General features: G+C 36.1%; 1 protein-coding gene across 2 annotated transcripts in view; it reads left to right on the forward strand.

Moving 5' to 3' along the window:
- Positions 1 to 19,865, forward strand: part of STX17 (syntaxin 17) — an 85,444-nt gene that overhangs the window by 29,229 nt on the left and 36,350 nt on the right. The gene's annotated exons all lie outside the window — the stretch shown is intronic.

Here is a 19,865-nt window from a genome sequence, read left to right on the forward strand (position 1 = left end):
ATTCGTATCTGATCCTAAAAGTAATAGGGAACCATTGGAGTTTATTAAGAGAGTGACTTGCTCAGACCTGTGCTTTAGGGATATGTATTTAACAGTTGAACAGTTGTATGGAGGATGGGTTGGAATTGGGAGATTCTGAAGACTGATAGACCATTTAAATGGGTATTACAGTAGGCCAGGTAAAGATGATGGGCCTAAAGGAGGGTGATTCTCCTTCTTATTCTCATGTCTTGAATTGTCATCCATACTTTGTACCCTAACTGTAAGATGACACTGTCCTGGGTCTCCTTTTTCTCTTTACATTCTCTCATAATGACCTCATGAGCTCCTGTGAGTTAAATTATAATCTATGTAGATAACTCCCAGATTTATATATCCAGCCTCAATATTTCTACTGAATGAGAATCTCCCTAATTTTGTTATCACTGGCTAATTGGGTATCCTCTAAATGGGTGTTAGAAACTGTGATTATTCTTCATAGCATACAAATACAATGCAATGAGAAACAGCATTCTGGGACACTTCAGAATGTTCCTATACAGCTAGTATGAATAAAAACTTGTCATCTTAAGAGTATAACTGAGACTTTGTGAATGGGACTTAGTTTTGCATTGTTTAATTATCAATTTTTTACTTTGTTAAATAATCACAGTTTACATTGTTAATTATCAATACTCTGTGTATCAAATACATAGTTAACATATAACACTTGTTAAATGAATGTTGGATAAATGACAGTATCAAACTTCCTTTCCTTTGATATCTGGTTCCTTATTTTTGTGATTGAACTAACGATTCTTATTTGCATTATGTATTTGGCTTTCCGATGTTTAAAAAACAAATGAAAGTGTTGTTATGCTGATATTAGTGTACTAGAATAAGTATTTTACCATGATACAAGCAAAACATTATCTAGATCTTTGTTTTAATTAAATACTTATTACTCTGGAACTCTCCCGAATAAATTACATGATATCTAGAATGTGTTTGCTCTAAACTGTTTAAACATTTACTAACAGACTTAGATTCTGTTTGTCTGCAAAAAGAAATCAGATTAATTATTGTGATACCAAATGTTCTCTGTAGCACACTTTGCTCTCAAAATTATGTGTTTTAAAAGTACATTAGGAATCCAAAAGTCAATATTGACCCAAGGCATTTACTGCAGGTTTTAGACAAATATATGCACAGCCACTCTACATTTAATCCCTAGGTACATAATTAGCTATTTTCCAGAAATTTCAATTAACACAGAATAATTACTTTTTGGTGATTATAGAAATATAATCATGTATAGATATGTGTAAATTCTTATCTTTTATTCTTTGTAAGTTAAATGAAATTTAAGAAAACTTGTATAACACTTTAACGCTATCCTGACATTTGTCATCCATTATAAGATAATTTTTTTAAAAGCCCTATGTTGATGGCTAATAGGAGAATTTATTAAAATCTGTTCTTAATGTAGACTGTCATTACAGAAGCCTTCCCTGGTCTTCCTTAATATCACTGCCTTCCATATTGAGATTATCTCCAATTTTATCCTGTATATATCCTGTTCGTACATAGTTGTTTTCATGTTGTCTTCCCTATTAGATTATAAGATCCTTGAGGACAAAGACTGTTTGGGGGACTTTTTTCACCTTCCTTTAGATCTCCAATGCTTGGCATACATTGTACCCAGTGCACAGAAAACATTTAATAAATGTCTTGTGCCTAGTAAATTTATTAAGAGATTAGGACCTCCTAAATTTTAGCTAGTGTTGACTTAAAGACATATTGCTTTGTGTAACACTTCCATATTATTTCATCAATCATTCAGCATTTATTAAACACTAGTATGTGCCAGACACAGACCTTAAGTGCTAGGGATACAGAAAAGAGGCAAACGCCAGTCCCTAACCTCAGGAATCTTACAGCCTAGTGGCTTCCTAGTTTATCATTAATTTGATCGAAGTTCTAAAGTCATTCAAAGTTGTTTTTCTTTATAATGTTGTAGTTATTGTATAAATTATTCTAGTTCTGCTAATTTTGTCCTACATAAGTTCATAAAGATTTTAGTTTTCTCTGAAATTGTCTATTGTATCATTTCTTTTGGCACAGTAATTTTCCATTACATTCATATAACACAATTTGTTTAGCCAGTCCCCCGATAGAAGGATACCCTTTTAGTTTCCAAATTTTGACTACCATGAAAAAAGCTGCTATAGTTTTGTACATATGTATTCATTCTTTTCCTCATTATTTGTTTCTTTGAAGAGTATAGGCCTATGAGAAACTGTCTTTAAATGTATGCTTTTATCCTTCCACCTGAGGGCAGCCCTAAAGGACCATCTAGTAGGTATTTTGGAAATTTGCAAACATTCATTTGACTTTCCTTCACAGTGAGTGTTCGTTAAATGCCCAATGTGTACATAACACTAACATAATACTCTAGGTGCTGGCTGAGATATGTAGTTTGGTTAAGCTATATTTCTTGTTATCATAAATTTCAGAATGCACTAAGCAAAATCACATATGTATTTTTTCAGTTATAAACATCTGTACATGAGAAATGTATAAAAAAAGGTATAAACACAATACTTTATGAGATCCAAAGATGGAAAGATCATTATCATCTGAGGGAATTTTGAAAATTTTCATAGAAGAAGTATTTCATTTGGGCTTTAAAGGATGGATAAGAATTCAGCAGTGTGGAAGAGAAGAGAGAATTCTCAGTATAGGGAAAAGTGAAAAAAGACATGAAAACAGAATATGAGGTTGTGTATGGGTAGGAGTTGTCAGATTTGGCTACAGTAGAGGTGTCACACACCTTGGCCTATGGCCTGAAACAGACTAAAATGTACTTAGGGATATTTAACAAAATAAAAATACAAGAGAACATAATAATCCATATGTTCTTGTTTTATAACAAACAAAAAATACAATAGAACATAGAACTTCATGAAATATGTGATGTTCCAAGTTGAGGTACTACTGGCAGGAATTCTTACGTATGCTTACTGACCCTATTTCTTTTTGAGTTTGACACCACAGGATTAGCATGTATGTATGGTGAGCAAGATCAAATTATGGAGGGAATTGAGTGGCCCATTAAGGATTCTGAGCTTTATTTAATAAGTAATAGAGAACCATTGAAGGGCTGAAATGGCCAGAACCATGTACATTTCTTAAATACTTCAGGGCTCTGTAATTTTTTGCACTTACTTCCTTCAGTGAGTAACTATCTCTAAAACTTAGTATATGGTCTTCAAGAGTTTTGGTGACCTAAAACACCCTTTATTGTATGCTGGCAATAAACCTCTTCAAAGTAAACTACGCTGAATTTTGAACAACAGACATGCAGTCTATCACCAGGTTCATGCTTAAAACCTTTCTAACTTAATAGGATCTGTCAAAGCTTGTGTTTCACTAGCATAGCTTTCAAAAACCCAAGGTCACCTCCACTCCATGATGAGGCATCAGCTAGAGGAGTCTGGCTAAGCTTTGGTCCCATGATTTTGTTTGCAGTTGAATATAATGTATAAAGAAAATTAATCTGGCAGATGTATGGAAAGATGTATTAAGGGGGTAAGAGAGAGGAGATATGAAAGGGAAAGAGAATAGTGTTCCAAAAATAGGGCATTTTGGAAGGAGAGTTAGTTTTGGAAAGAAAAGATGAATTCATCTTTGAACCTTCATTAACTCTCAATTGACCAGTTTTAACATGGTTTGGGATCCTAATTCCTACCTAGTCGGTAATTCTTTCATTTGCTTTAAACAGACTTCATGGTATATTATCCATTTATCCTCATGATTGTACTCCTCTAATTTGCCATTCCTAGTGGAATCTTTTGGGAAAATGTGATCCTAGAAGATGAAGACTAATCCCATGTCCCCCATAAATAACTTCGTTTTGGTTCTATTCCTTTTTTATTTGGTCATTTTTTATATTGTACTGCTTCTGCTTAATAAGTATTGGTTCACTCCAAAGCTGTGAAATAAGTAGATGTACTAGCACTAGGAAAGATTCTTTCATCATTTCTCTGTTGGCTATTTCTCTGTCTGAAATGATACATGAAAAATCCTTAGAGTTTGGAGGGTTTGATTTGCTGACCTTTAAACCCCTTTGATTCGTGTATATGACAGTACAGTATGCTTTCCTGGTCATACTTTGGCATTTGTTTTGGCAGTTCTTTAGATATTGTCTTAAAGACAATCTATCCAGATTTGGAGATAGATGTTTTTGCCAAATAATAGAATCTCAGAGTTGGAAGGTCTTCAGGGGTCATCTATTTGAACCCATATCCCAAAACAAAACATCCTTCAAATTTTCATCTGGTTTTTGCCAGAAGACCTCCAGTGATGGGGAGCCCACTATCTCCTAAGTCAGCCCAGTCCACTTTTGAGTACCTTTAGTTGAAGATATTAGGAGGTTTTTTTTTTCCCTTGTACCAAAACTAAATTTGTCTCTGCAACTTCTACCTGTTACTCCTAGGTCCTTCTTCTAGTGTTAAACAAGACTGAGTCTAATACTTCTCTGCATGAAAGCCCTTCAAATATTTGAAACTGTTGTCTTCCCTGAGTTTTCTTTTTTCAGGGCCAGAAATGCCCCATTCATTCAATTGCTCTTCATATGCCATAGATTCAAAGCATTTGATCATCCTAGTTGCCTTCCTGCTTATCAGCATCCTTTCTAAATGTGGTGTCTAAACCTGAAATAGTCCAGATGTTGCATGACCAGGGCAGGATACAGAGATATCATCTCCTTATTCCTGGAAGCTATGCCTCTCAACATAGCCCAAAATTGCATTAACTTTTTGGGCTGCCATATCATGCTGTTGATTCATATTCAGTTTACAATCCACTAAACCTCTCCAGATCTTTTTCAGATAAACTACAATCTAACTGTGGCTCCCCCACTCCCATATTGTACTTAAAAAGTCTTTTTTTTTTCATCCAAATATAAGATTTCACATTTATCCCAGTGAAAACCCCACCTTTGACAAGAAGCCTTTCCTGATCCCCTTTACACTAGTGCCATCTCTCTGTTGATTATCTCCAGTCTGTCCTGTATATATTTTGTTTGCACATAGTTGTTTTTATGTTGTTTCATTACATTGTGGAACCTTGAGAGCAGTGACTGTTTTTTGCCTTTCTTTTATCTACAGTGCTTAACATGGGCTGTACATAGTAGGTACTTAATACATGCTTACTGACTGACTTTCTTCCTACCTTCCTAATCTTAAACAAGTTACCTCTTTGGGCTTTGGTTTTCTCATCTTGTAAAATGAGAAGATTAGATTCATTGATCTCCAAGGTCCCTTCTAGCTCAAAATCCTTTAAGCTTATGATTTTGTAAAGTTCAGTTATTCCGTGTCATGGCCTTTCTCTGCCTGTGTCCCAGGATTATTGCAAGAAAAGTTCTTTACAGGCCTTAAAGAGCTATATAAATGTGGGTTGTAAACTTCTTACATTATCATATTCATTTATAGCATCCATACCATATGAAAGGGGAGAGAATTTAAAGGATCTCTGGACAACTAGAGTCAGGATTAGAAAGTATACCCTGTGGTAAAAGATACTCAACACCAAACATTGAACTGGGAGTTAAGAAACCATAGTTCTAGTCTTGGCTCTGCAATTGACTGGCCTTGTGGCTTGGGATAAATCGCTTCAGTCAGTAAATCAGTCAGCAAGCATTTATTAAAATTCACCATGTGCCAGACACTGTGCTGAGTTCTGAGAAGGGAAAAGAAAAAGAAGGAAATAAGTATTTATTAAACACCTCCTGTGTGCCAGGCATTGTGCTAAATGTTTTATAAATATTATCTCTGAGATTACAAAGAAAGGTAGAAACAGTGCCTTCCTCAACAAGTTCACATTCTGGGGGGTGGCTAGGTGGCACAGCAAATAGAGCACCAGCCCTGGAGTCAGAAGGTCTTGAGTTCAAAACCAGCCACAGACACTTAAGACTTACTAGTCGTGTGACCTTGGGCAAGTCAGTTAACCCCAATTGCCCTGCCTTCCTCCCTCCAAAGAGCAAACAAAAAAAAATTTAACATTCTAATAGGGAAGACAACATGTAAACAATTCTGTTCATATAAGATATGGAGAGTAGAAGGAAGGTAATCTCAAAAGGATGTCCCTAACAATAGGTGGGGCCAGAAAGGGCCACCTGAAGTGGAATTTGAGCTGAATCTTGAAGCCAAGTGAATGAAAAGACAGAGTTGGGAGATGGAGTATGTTGTGCTAGGAACATCAATAAACTTGATATCGCTTGATTGTAGAGTATATGGAGAAATGTAAAGTGTATGAAGATAGATAAGGAGGCAGGTGATCAAAGGTGGTTTTAAGTGGCAGAGCATTTTATATTTGATCCTAGAAATAATAGGGGACCACTGGAGTTTATGGATGAAGGGTAGGGGGTGAGAAAGGAGTGAAACATGGTTAAACTTGTGCTTTAGAAAAATCTCTTTGGAAGCTGAGTGAAGAATGGACTAGATGGGGGCAGACTTGAAACCGTGGAGACCAATCAGAAAGCTATTGCAGCAGTCCATGCTTGAAATGAGAGTAGCCTATACCAGGATGAGTAGAAAAGAAAATGTATACAGAAGGCATTGTGAAGATCAAATCTACAGAACGCGACAAGAGATTGGATTTATGGAGGGCATTTGAAAATGGAGTCAGGAATGACATAAAGGTCGTAAGCCTAGGTGCCTCGGCAAATGGTGGTGCCCTTAAGAGTAATAGAGAGGTTTGGAAGGGGGAGGAAGTTTGAGGATGAAAGGTGAGTTCTGTTTTGGACTTGTTGAGTTGCAGATAAACAAAAGGCAATAGGTGATAAGGGCCTAGCCCTCAGGAGATAATTTAATGATAACGATTTGGGAATTATTTGCACAAAGATGATAATTGAATTCCTGGGATCTGATGAGACTACCAAGCTAGGTAGTAGAGGGAGAAGAGAATAGGATCTAGGATAGAACTTTTAGGGGACAGACACCTTTGATTAGTGGGTGTGACCAGAATGAAGATGGAGCAACAGAGACTCAGGAGGAGCCATCAGATACGTAGGAGGAAAACTGGGAGAAAGCAGCGTTATTAAAACCTGGAGAGGAGAAGGCACCCAGAATAGAGTTATCGACAGTGGCAGAGGCTGTAGAGAGGTCAAGAAAGATGATTGAGAAAAGGTCATTAGATTTTCCAGTTATGATATCATTGTTAACTTAGGAAAGATGTTTTTGTTCTCTTTGAACATCAGTTTTCCCCTTTGTAAAATGAGGGGGTTGGTTAAAAGGCAGCATAGCATAGAGGAAAACACATTGGCTCTGGAGTCAGAGGACCTGGGTTCAAATCCCACCTCTCAGACTTATTAGGTGACCATGGTCAAGTCACTTAAACTCCCTTGGCCTCAGATTGCACATATCTAAAATAAGGAGGTTAGACTAGATGGCCTTTGAAGTTTCTAAGGTCTTTTACAGTTTTAATAGTCTTATGAATTTCTACCCTGAGGTAGGAGAATCAGAATTATGGCCTAATATTGGTCAGTAAAAAGGGTTTATTTAGAATAGGATTAGGTTATTTTCTGTATCTGTTAAAATATATAAGATGGGCTTAAGCAGCAGCAGAGGCTATATAGATATAAAAATTTATCTACTTTGAGGCATGTTAGCTAGTAAAACAGTTTTCTCATGAGTGGTTTAAATGTGGTCCATCCTTCTTGAAGATAGGAAGATGTACTAGGCTTATGCATTCCTATAATTATTCAAAATAATTTTATCTTATTTCTTAAATTGCCCTTTGTGCACAATGAGAAAACTTGTAACTTTCCTAAAGCCATAAATATTATTAAACATCCACAGTGGACAAGATGCTGTGTAGAAAATGTAACAAATGCTAAACATTTGGTAGAGAAGCACAAGGCAGGATCTGATTTATAAAAATTTTTGTTTACCTTCAAAAGCAAGAATTGCCATTGGTTTTCAAAGAACATCATCATGTGACCTATTTATAAGTAGGCAGGCAATTTTCTTTAGTTTAGGATTATGTCTTTGAAGGCTAAAGAATGTCTCGTGATTTAGTAGAAGGGGTTGAGAGTTATAGATTCTTTTTCTTGTGTGTGTTGAGGAAATCTCATAACCTCCTTGTGACTTATTTGCTCCATCTTAAAAATTTACTCATAATACTGGAGTATGGTGAGAGTTAATTAATGCATGTACTGCCACCTAAAATTCACTGATGAAAAATATGTCACCAACAGCAATACTTTTTGGTTTCTATAGAACTTTCTACAAATCCCTACAAACTGATTATACTGCAGGGGAACAACCTCTCCATGATCATGCAGCTCTTTGTGAGGCATAGAGACTACAAGATCCTGCTGTATTTGTTGTTTATTGATCTTAAGAAAGCATTTTATGCAACATAAGTGAGCGCCAACTTGTGTTGGTTCTCTTTAGACAAAGTGTATCTCACCAGTGCAGAAGGGTAATATACAAGATTATATGACAGAGGTGACTGCAGAAGTACCTTTGTTCGGTGATCTTATGAGTTTTGACCCCAAGAAGTGTCTGTGAGTGTTGTGATGGATCTGGTATAAGGTCCAAAACAAAGACTCCCTATTCATGACAAAATTCTCTAAATATTTCTATTTTCAGGTGACATTACACAATATTTTTCTTTTTCTTTATTTTTATAACATTACTTTTTTTTAATTTTGAGTTCCAAATTTCCTTCCTCCCTCCTGCCATCCCCCCCATCCACTGAGAAGGAAAGCAGTGTTATATCAATTATACATGTGAAATCATGCAAAATATATTTCCATATTCACCACATACCTCTGTGGCAGTGGATAGCATTTTTCATTGTAAGTCCTTTGGAATTGTCTTGGACCATTGTCTTGATCAGAGTAAGCTAAATCTTTGACAGTTGATCATCCTTACTATAGCATTGTTACAGTATACAGTGTTTTCCTGTTTTCTACTCATTTCACTTTGCATCAGTTCAAATAGCTCTTCCCAGATTTTTTCTGAAATTATCCTGCTCATCATTTCTTGTAGCACAATGATATTCCACCACAATCATATAACACAACTTATTTAACCATTTCCCAGTTGATGGGCATCCCCTCAATTTCCAGTTCTTTCCTACCACAAAAGAGCTGCTCTAAATATTTTTGTTACACATAGGTCCTTTTCTCTTTTCTTTGATGTCTTTAGGATACAGGCCTAGTAGTGTGGTGTTGCTGGGTCAAAGGGTATGCACAATTTTATAGCCCTTTGTTTCCAAATTGTTCTCCAGAATGGTTGGACCAGTTCATGGCTCCACCAACAATGTGTATTAGAGTTCCAATTTTTCCAGATCCTCTCTTAGCATTTATCATTTTCCTTTTCTGTCATGTTATTGAATCTCATAGTGTGAAGTCAGAGTGGCTTTAAATTCTCCAATCAATTATAGTGATTTAGAATATTTCTTCATGTGACTATTGATAGCTATGATTTCTTCTCCTGAAGACTGCCAGTTCATATACTTTGACCATTTATCAATTGAGGAATTGCTTGTATTTTTATAAATTTGACTTAGTTACCTATTTATTTAAGAAATTAGGCCTTAATCAGAGAAACTTCCTGTGAAAATTTTTTCCCCCAATTTACTCTTTTACTTCTAATTTTGGCTGCATTGGTTTGATTTGTTCAAACCATTTTTAATTTCATGTAATCTAATACTGCTGGGCCACCTTCCTTCACCATTTTTTTTTATTGATTCCCTTGATATTCTTGACCTTTTGTTCTACCAGATGCCTTTTGTTATTCTTTCTAGCTCTATAAAAGATATCAAGATATTTGGTAGCTTGATTGACATGGCACTGAATAAGTAAATTAATTTAGATAGAATTGTCATTTTTATCATATTGGCTGTGCCTACCCATGAGCAATTAATATTTGTCCAGTTTTTAGATCTTTGTGTGAAAAATGTTTTGTAGGGGCGGCCAGGTAGCACAGCTAGTAAGAGCACCAGCTCCAGTGTTAAGAAGACCTGGAGATCGAATCCCGGGCTCAGACACTTAGCACCCACCCAGAAACACCTGGCCGTGTAACCTTGAGCAAGTTACTTAACCCCAATTGCTTAAAAAAAAAAAAGTTTTGTAATTGTGTTCATATAGTCCTAGGTTTGTCTTAGTAGGTTGACTGCCATGTATTTTATAACATTTGAAGTTATTTTCAGTGAAATTTCTCTTTCTGAGGCAAGAGAAAACTGTTACAATAGAAGGGAAGAGCAGGAAGGTAAAAGGGAATGGAACAACCTTACTCTCATTGAATTTGGCTTAAGGAGGGCATAACATACATACTCAATTGGGTATCTTACCCTGAAGGAAAATAGGGGGAAATGGGATAAGAAGGGGGATGATAGAAGGAGGGCAGATTTGGGGAGAGGGTAGTTAGAAGCAAACACTTTTGAAAAGAGACAGGGCCAAAGGAGAAAATAGGATAAGTGAGGGGCGGGATAGGATGGAGGGAAATACAGTTAGTCTCACAATATACCTACCATGGAAATATTTTGAGTAACTACACATGTACAACCTATATTTGCTTATCTTCCCAGTAGGGGTGGGTGAGGAGAGAAGAAGGAAAAAACTCTGGAACTCAGAGTTTTAAAAACAAATGTGTATTTAAAAAAATTGTTTTATTTTGTTTTTTTACATGCAACTGGGAAATAAGATATATAGGCACTGGGGTACAGAAATCCTTCTTGCCTTACTAGAAATTTAGAGGGGGAATGGGGGAGGATATAAGAGAGAACAGATTGGGGAAGGGGATATTCAGTAGGCTCGCTTTTTTGGGGTGGGGATAGGGGAAAGATGGGGAGAAAAATTTGTAACTCAAAATCTTGTGAAAATGAATGTTGAAAACTAAAAATAAATAAATAAATTGAAAAATAATTTCTCAAAAAAAAAAAAAAAGAAAGAAATTTCTCTTTCTGTCTCTTCCTGCTGGGTTTTCTTGGTAATGTTTAGAAGTGCTGGTGATTTAAATGGGTCTATTGTATCCTGCAACATTGCTAACATTGTTAATTGTTTCAACTGGTTTTTTAGTTGATTCTCGAGGGCTCTCCAAGTATATCATCATATCATCTACAAAGAGTGATAGTTTTATTTCTTTGTTGACTATTCTTATTCCTTCAATTTCTTTTTCTTGTCTTATTGCTATAGGTAACATTTCTAACATATTATTGAATAATAATGGTGTAGTGGACATTCTTTTTATTTTTTAAGCAATTGGGATTAAGTAACTTGCTCAAGGTTACATGGCCATTTATTTTGTGTGGGTGCCAAGTATCTGAGGCCAGAGCCAGTCCCAGGTCTCCCGACGCCATGGACGGCACTCTTACTGTGCCACCTGGCCGCCCCAGTAGTGGACATTCTTGCTTCACACCTGATCTTACTGAGAAAACTTCTAGTTTATCCCCATTGCATATAATGCTTGGTGATGGTTTTAGATAGATACTACTTATAATTTTAAGGAAGCTCCATTTATTCCTGTCTCCTGGTGTTTTTAACAGGAATATATGCTATATTTTATCAAAAGCTTCCTTATAGCTATTGAGATAATCAAATTATTTTTGTTGTTTTAGTTATTGATAAAGGCAGTTATACAATAGTTTTCTTAATATTGAATCAGCCCTGCATTCCTGGTATAAATCCTACCTGGTCATAGTGTATGATCTTTGTGATATATTGCTGTAATATTAGTATTGTTAGTATCTATTAGTATTTTATTGAAATTTTTTTGCATCAATATTCATTAGAGGAATTGGCCTGTAGTTTTCTTTTTCTATTTTTGCTCTTCCTGATTTAGGTATCAGTGACATATTTGTGTTGTAAAAGGAATCAGGTAGGACTCCTTTAAGTATTTTTTTTTTTCAAATAGTATATATAATATTGGAATTAATTGTTCTTTATGGGAACATTTTTCTTAGGGACCTCATTTATGGTTTGTTCAGTTTCTTTTCCTGAAACAAAGTAATTTAAGTTTTCTGTTAATCTGGGCTATACATACATATATGCATACAACTAGGTGTGTATATATACATATTTATATATGTATATATTCTTTCTTCTTTGAACCAGTTCATATGAGGGTGAGGTTCAAGTGTTACCCACTTCACCCTGCCCCATTTGTCTCCATTGTAAAAACTCTTCCCTGCACACCTCTTTTGTGTGAGTTAATTTTCCTTATTCTTCCTATCCCTTCCCCCCATATTCCTCTTCCTCGGCATTCCATTTTTCTTTTGAGATCATCCTGACATAACAAATTCATACCCATGCCCTTTGTAGAGATGTAACTGCCCTAATAATGATAAAGTTCTTAGGAATTACATGTATCATTTTCCCATATAGGAATATAAAGAGTTTAACCATATTGGCTCCCTTATGATTTCTTTCATATTTGTCTTTTTATGCTTCTCTTAAATCTTGTGTTTGAAAGTCAGATTTTCTATTCATACCTGATTCTTTTCATCAGGATCACTTGAAAGTTCTTTATTTCATTAAATATCCTTTTTTTTTTTTATTTCTCTTTGCAGGGTTATACTCACTTGTGCTTGGCAGATTATTCTTGGTTATAATCTTAGTTTCTTTGCCTTCTGGAATATCATTTTCCAAACCTTCCACTCCTTTGATATGGTAGGTGCTAAATCTTGTGTATTCCTGACTGTAGCTCCATGGTATTTGAATGACTTGTTTCTGTGATACTTGAAGTAATTTCTCTTTGACCTGGGAACTCTGGAATTTGGGTATAATATTCTTGGGAGTTTTCATTTTAAGATCTCTTTCAGGAGGTGCTTGGTGGATTCTTTTAATTTCTGTGTTACCATCTTATTCTAGGAAAGCAGGGCAGATTTCCTTTATAATTTCTTGAAATATGATGTCTAGGCTCTTTCTCTGATCATGGCTTTCAGGTATTCTCATATTTCTCCTCCATTTGTTTTCCAGGTCAGTTATTTTTCCAGTGAGATATTTAATATTTTCTTCTGTTTTTTTTTCATCTTTTTGACTTTGTTCTATCATTTCTTGATGTCTCATGAAGTCATTACCTTACATTTGACCAATTCTGATTTTTAAGGAATTATTTTCTAAAGTGAACCTTTGTACTTTCTTTTCCATTTGATCAGTTCTGCTTTTCTTCAATGGATTTTTGTGCCTCTTTTACCATTTGGTCAATTTGTTTTTTAAGATATTATTTTCCTCAGCATCTTTTGTGCCTCCTTTACCAAGATGTTGACTCTCTTTTCATAATTTTCTCGCATTGCTCTCATTTCTTTTCCCAGTTTTTCCTCTCCCACTCCTCTTTGATTTTTTAAATCATTTTTAGCCCTTCCAGGAATTCTTGTTGGGCTTGTGTCCAATTCACATTGTTTTTCTTTGAAGCTTTGTTTGTAGCTGTTTCAACATTGTCTTCTTCTGAGTTTGTGTATTGATCCTCTCTGTCACCAAAGTAGCTTTTCATGGTCAGGTTCTTTTTTGTTGTTTGCTCGTTTTTCAAACCAATTTCTTGACTTTGAACTTTATGTTAAAGTTTGGCTGTGTTCCTTGGGGGTGGGAAGCACTGTCCCATTCTTCAAGTCTTTTTTGTGCTGTTATTTTCACAGCTAGTTCTTGGAGTTTAGAATCTAGTTTTTGGTCCTTCCAAGGTGGTATGATCTAGAGAGAGGTCATTGCTCTCCTGGTCCATGCTCTGGCCCTTACTCTGAAAGGACCCTCGATCCTTTGTAGCTATATTCAATATTGTTTCTCAGGGCTCCTGTTCCCTTGTGACCAAAAGCACTCTTCTCCTCCCTGGAACTGTGACCCAGAAGATGTATAGGCAATGGAATTGCCAAACATGCCTGGTCCTATGCCCAGTGCTAGCACAGGGGTCTCCTGTGAGCTCTTTCTGACAGTTTCCTGATCACCTTACCATATCTGGGCAGAGAGATCCTGAAGCTACTGCTGTTGCTGCTGCTGCTATTGCTACCCTCAAGGCCTACAGCTGGTGTTGCTGCCACATGGGCTCTGGGGTAGCATTCATCCTGTGTAACACATCTCTCTTTCCAACCTTCTAAGCTGTTTTATGCTAGAAAAATGCTTCACTCTGATTCTTGTGCCCCAGAATTCTATTTGAGGCATTATTTTAAAGGTGTTTGAAGGGGAGTGTTGGGAGAACTCAGCTTTAGTGCTTCCTCTACTCCACCATCTTGGCTTTGCCCCTGGAAGTTAACTTTGTTCAAATTACAGTGTGTTCTGGATAAATATAAAACTTCCTCAGAAAAAGTTGCAATAATGTAAAAGAAAATGAAAAATCATTCTGCAAGATGAAATCAATTTTGAAACTTACATTTTCTGCCACTGGGGTTCTTCCCACCCAGATCCTCTATCACATAAGGAAAACATCCAGAGCATTCACTGTACCATTTCCCACCCATCTGCTCTCCTGGACTTAGTAGTCACCAAAAACTCATCATTCTGCAAGATAAAATCAACTGTAATTCATATCTCCTCAGATCATTTCTCACCTCAGCTTCAGGACTCCATCATGCCTCCACACCAAATACCCTCCTACTTTTCAGATTCTTTTTATGTATTGTCTTCCTCACTAAATTGTAAACTTCTTGAGGGCAGGGACTATCTTTCTTTGTATCAACAGCACTTAGCATAGGACACACAGTAGGTGCTTAGAAACTATTGACTAACTTAAAAGATGTTGGTCTAATTAACCATACTAGAAAAGCCAAGTGAATGAAAAATACATATTGCTAGGGGCGGCTAGGTGGCGCAGTGAATAGAGCAGCAGCTCTGGAGTCAGGAGGACCTGAGTTCAAATATGGCCTCAGACACTTAACACACATTGAAAAACTAGCTGTGTGACCTTGGGCAAGTCACTTAACCCTAATTTCCCTCCAAAAAGCAAAAAAAAGAAAAATACATATCGCCAAGTTTTAACATGCAGCTAGCTGTACAGGCATCTTCTCCATCAACTTTTATATTTGTACTGTTTTTTCCTGGGCCCTTCAAGAGTGGGGATGGGAATACATTCTGTCATTGACTTGGGGCTGTGGACTTCCCCATGCTGTAGAGAGAAACTTCTTCAGCCACAAAAAGCCAAAGTCAGAAAGTTTTTGCCCAAATAGGCAGCCACTTAAATCAAGTGAAAGTCAAAGATTGGATACCAGAGATGTGGAGTTCTAAGTTGAAGTACTAGAGATAGAAGCATGAGACGTTATCAGGACAAAGTAGCTTGAGGTGCCCCAAAACAATTTGATTTTTAGGCTCAGGCTGGTCCAACTGGGATAGCAGAGAGGATCTGAGTTCTGCATAGGTATCAACATGATTTACAGCTTCTTTTGGGCAAATGTGTTTGTTTACACATAGGTGCATGAAGCCCCATCTTCTAAATTATTTCCACTTGGATAGTTCCATATGACTGGTAGCAGCATCACTTATACAGGCAATAGCCTTCTTCAAGTAGCAGCAAACTGTCCCAGAGCAAGTACTATAGATGAATAATAGCCCTAAATTAAGTAGAAGGGGATTGGGGTGAATTGCATTTAGGAAAACACACAATTCTTTCATATTTCAGACTGCCCAATGCTACAAATGCCCAATTCAATGTTAGTATCATCATGATGATGCTCAGAAAAATTTAAATTTAATAAGTAATCCAAAGGGAAATGGGAGGACATGTGATGGTTTTAAGCAGGCTCCAACATGTTACTAATAATAACAAAGATAATCAGCAAGTTAGAATAGGGTGAGTGGTCGTGTAGCAAGAAGGATAGATAACATTTGAACAGCCACAATGATATATTGGTGTCCTAAAATACCGAAAGAACTAGGAATAGGATTCTAGTGCATTAGGTATATACGATATGATGTATTTATGAGAAAAAAGGAGACAGACTTTAGGTGAAACAAAGGAGTTATGATTTGTATTAGTGGAAGGAATATCTATAAAGATGAAATCACAGACTTACTAAAACACCTAGGATAAAGGTGAAAACTCATATGACTGTTTCCCTATCACTATATTTAATAAATCATAAAGACATGATAAAGTTTGATGAGGTAATGTGTGGACAATTTTGAGCTCCTTAGAAGAAAGATGCTATAAAAGTATAAAAACTCTGTATTTATTCTTTTTGCAATTTTTTAATTGTCAGGGAGGAGAAGCAGTATTGTACTATTGAACAACTAGCATCATAGACATATATGATGCTGACACTAAAAATGACATTGTGATCAACTCTAACGTGATGGATAAGCTCAGGGAAAGCTTTGAGATCAGTGCTAATGACATTTAGTCACTAGGTAAATGGACATGAGCTAAAGAAAAGAAAATGACCAGATCATCCTAGATTCTGCAACACCAGTGTGGCCTCTCAGCCAAAAGCAACTGCTCCAGCCTCCTGGAGAGCTCCAGAAAGAACTGCTTCTGGCTTTCAGCACATACCTGCCAACCTTTGCCCATCCCCAGATCCTAGAGGGCAGCTGGCGGTTCTGCTCTGGAATCATAGTTGCGTCCCTTTTGTGCTACTGATTCGGACCTGCTCACGTGTACAGGATCCCATGAAGGAGCTTGGCGCTCTCTTGCTTGGTTTGTGTCCTTAGATTTGTTCATTAGCTTGATTACTCAGACTTAATTTCCCTCCAGTGCCTTTCTGTTTGATTTGGTTATATTGAAACTCTGCCACAGTTAAAACAACTAAAGGTCTTTGGCTTTCTTGTTCAATTGATGGGTCAAAACAGAATTTGTACTGTTTATGGTATTCAAGCCCTTTCCTACTGAAATTTTGACTTTGAACATGCTAATTTGGATGGACATTTGACAGATTTGTGTAATAAACTAAAAAGTCTGGGAAACAAGAATTTATACTATAAAATGGTAAAAAAAAAAAAAGCTAAATCTGTTCTATTGACCCTTATTTTACAAATCTAATATGATTTTTATTCACTTTTTAATGGCATTGATAAAGATAGTATGACTAAAGACCTTCACTATTGCCTCATCATGTAATGAAGATCATCCTAGGTCCTTAAAGATTATGTGAGTATAGCACAAGTGTTGACAGATCCTGCTAAGGACTTTGAATACATAGACTATACTTTTGCATATATTGACTACTTTTTTAACCTGAGGATCAGTCTAGCAAAAGTTGAACATGTGTATCATCAGAAGACTGGTCAATAAATGATGAAGTTTTTTGGCTACAGCAATTCATTTACTAAAATTTGGAGGGATTGTGATCTGTGGAAGAAATACCTATAGCAATTAAATCACAGATCTCTTGAAGTATTAAGATGTAGCTAACTTAGAGTAAATAACAAAAGATAAAAATTATTAGCAACAAGATTGGGAATAGATCAGATGATTTCAATGAAAATTTCCTGAATAGCCTTTAAGTAAACATGGACAGAATATAAAATGAAATAAAAATGCATCATAGCATTATGGAACTGGAAAAGGACCTTTAAAGTTCATCTGGTTCTTTTTCAGATGAGGAAAATGAAACCATTCCATCTAAGCATACGTGCATAAAGATTAAAATAAGTTCAGAAGAGGCCAAGACCAGGCTAAATCTTAAATCAAACTAAGTTGCTATTCCATTTGGTTGTTCCATTTTAATACATTTCTTTGTCCCTTTTAACTTTAATTTAGTTTTAATTTGGAGGGAAAGGATTGGGGAAGCTTGTTTCTATTAAGGACCACATATGCACATATTAAAAACAATTAAATGCTGCATTTAAGTAAAAAATAATTAAATCCAACAAACATTTATTAAATAGTACATGCAAAGTGTCATACTAGGCAGTGGGAATAGAGAGATGAAAATGAAACAGCCCCTGCTCTCAAGAGGCTTACATTCTGTTAGGGGGAAACAATATGTACACAGAAAAGTAAATACAGATAAATAAATAAAAAGTGATATAGTTATATAGAAATAGTTTTGTAAGTTAGGGATTGTTGTTTTGTTTGAAAAACTATAAAGCAATTGATTCACCTGCTTTTGTAATTAAAACTAGAGAATGTAACACAAGGAAAGCACTAGCTCTGTGATCCTGGGTAAATCACTTAACCTCTTTTTGCCTTAATCCACTGAAAAAGGAAATAGCAAACCACTCCAGCATCCTTGCCAAGAAAACCTCATGTACTATGGTCCATGGGGTCACAAAAAGTCAGACACAACTGAACAACAGCTACTATATAATGATGACTGAATGATTGAACCACAACTATATTTATATCTATATGTATATATCTCTATCTAAAGGGGGGCAGGCTCCCTATAGGAGTCCTTGGCAGTTTTTCCCAACTGAATGAAGTAAAATCTTATCAAGGGACCCTTGATTAGTGTCTGAGGCTGGATTTGAAGTTGGATCTTCCTGACTCAAGGCCTAGCACTCTTAATACTGAACCATCTAGTTGCCATATATGTGTATGTGTTCGTTACATATATACATGTATTCATATATACACACATATTTTGTTAGATATTTCCCAATTACATGTCAATTTTAAGTTCTAAGTATTACAAATTCCTTTCTATCCTTCCCTCACCCCTTGAAAAAGCAAGCAATGTGATTTCAGTTTTATATGTGAAATCATGTACAACCTTTCTGTATCAACCATGTTGCAAAATAAAATGCAGACAAACCACTCTTCCCCCCACCCCCGAAATATAAAGTTTTTGTATGCTTCAGTGTGTACTCACTGTTCATCAGTTCCCTCACTTCAAAAATAGATGACATTTTTCATCATGAATTCTTTGTATTTGGCTTGGATTATTGTCTTGATCAAAGCATTGCTGAGGATAGCTAAGCCTTTCACAGTTGATCATCATTACAATAATACTGTTACTGTGAACAATGTTTTTTTGGCTCTGCTCACTTCACTCTGCATCAGTTCTTATAGATCTTCCCAGACTTTTCTGAAACCATTCTGCTCAGCATTTCTTGTAGCATAATAACAGCCCATCACAATCTTATACCACAACTTGTTCAGCCATTCCCCAATTGATGGGCATCCCCTCAATTTCCAGTTCTTTGCCACCTCAAAAAGAGCTGCTGTAAATATTTTCATATTTCCTCTTTTCTTTGATCTCTTTGGGATATAGACCTGGTAGTGGTATTGCTGAGTCAAAGAGTATGCACAGTTTTATAGCCCTTTGGGCATAGTTTCATATTGCTCTCCAGAATGGTTGGACCAGTTCACAACTCTACCAACAATGTTAGTATCTTGACTTTTTTACATCTCTTCCAACATTTGTCATTTTCTTTTTCTGTCACATTAGCATTCTGATAGGCATGAGGTGGTAGCTCAGAGTTGTTTTAATTTGCATTTCTCTGATTGGTAGTGACTTATAGCATTTTTTCATGTGACTATTGATAGCTTTGATTTCTTTCTCTGAAAACTACCTTTTCATATCTTTGACTATCAGTTGGGAAATGACTTCTGTTTTTATAAATTTGAAAGCCCTTTTATATTGATTCCTCACTTGTAGCAGGTCCCCTAGACATCTGTCCTAATTACCCTTTTCCCTTTCTAATAAATAGTGATGATTTTCAACCATTTTTTTTTTCCTGGAGAATTTTATAGCATAGTCTGGTTATTCAGCAGATCAGTGCGCCTTTTGCCTCTCTTTGCCATCTTTTAAAAAAGGTTTTACATAGCATCCTAATACTATGGGAAATTATTTATCTGGGTTGTGATGTTAAATTAAATCTATGTACTCCAACAATTTGCATGAAGGCTCTTTCTGTGAGTTCTAGAAATGTAAAGTGAGGAAAATTGACCAGTTTATCCCACCCATTTGAATTCCTGTATTTGGTGGCAAAGACTTCTCCAAGACTGAAT

The sequence above is a fragment of the Petaurus breviceps genome, unplaced genomic scaffold (assembly GCF_028583685.1).
Source record: "Petaurus breviceps papuanus isolate PSGF00001 unplaced genomic scaffold, PetGlider_PUasm1.0 138, whole genome shotgun sequence".
Lineage (NCBI taxonomy): Eukaryota > Metazoa > Chordata > Mammalia > Diprotodontia > Petauridae > Petaurus > Petaurus breviceps.